Source organism: Cryptotermes secundus, unplaced genomic scaffold, assembly GCF_002891405.2.
Source record: "Cryptotermes secundus unplaced genomic scaffold, Csec_1.0 scaffold2286, whole genome shotgun sequence".
In the NCBI taxonomy this organism is placed as follows: Eukaryota; Metazoa; Arthropoda; class Insecta; order Blattodea; family Kalotermitidae; genus Cryptotermes; species Cryptotermes secundus.
The window spans coordinates 36,467-36,718 of NW_019742016.1; the positions used below are offsets into that span (position 1 = coordinate 36,467).

Sequence of the window (252 nt, forward strand, 5' to 3'; positions counted from 1 at the left end):
TGTGTAGGTGGCATGTTGAAGGAGATAGAAAAAATGTACAAATATAAATAAACAAAAAAGAAAATTAACGAATAAAAATAAACAATAAAATAAAATATTAATACAGTAAACAGGGAATAATACACTCAAATACGACTCCAAGAGTCAAAACTTTTTAACTTGAGTATACAAGGAAGAATGCTTTTAACTGAACTTGAGACGTCTGCTTGTACTGAATACAGACAAACGACTAATCACAACACCCCCCCCCCA

The 252-nt window shown here is 31.3% G+C and overlaps 1 protein-coding gene across 7 annotated transcripts in view; it reads right to left on the minus strand.

Moving 5' to 3' along the window:
* The window catches only part of LOC111873016 (CSC1-like protein 2), a 31,717-nt gene that overhangs the window by 27,157 nt on the left and 4,308 nt on the right, over positions 1-252 (minus strand). The gene's annotated exons all lie outside the window — the stretch shown is intronic.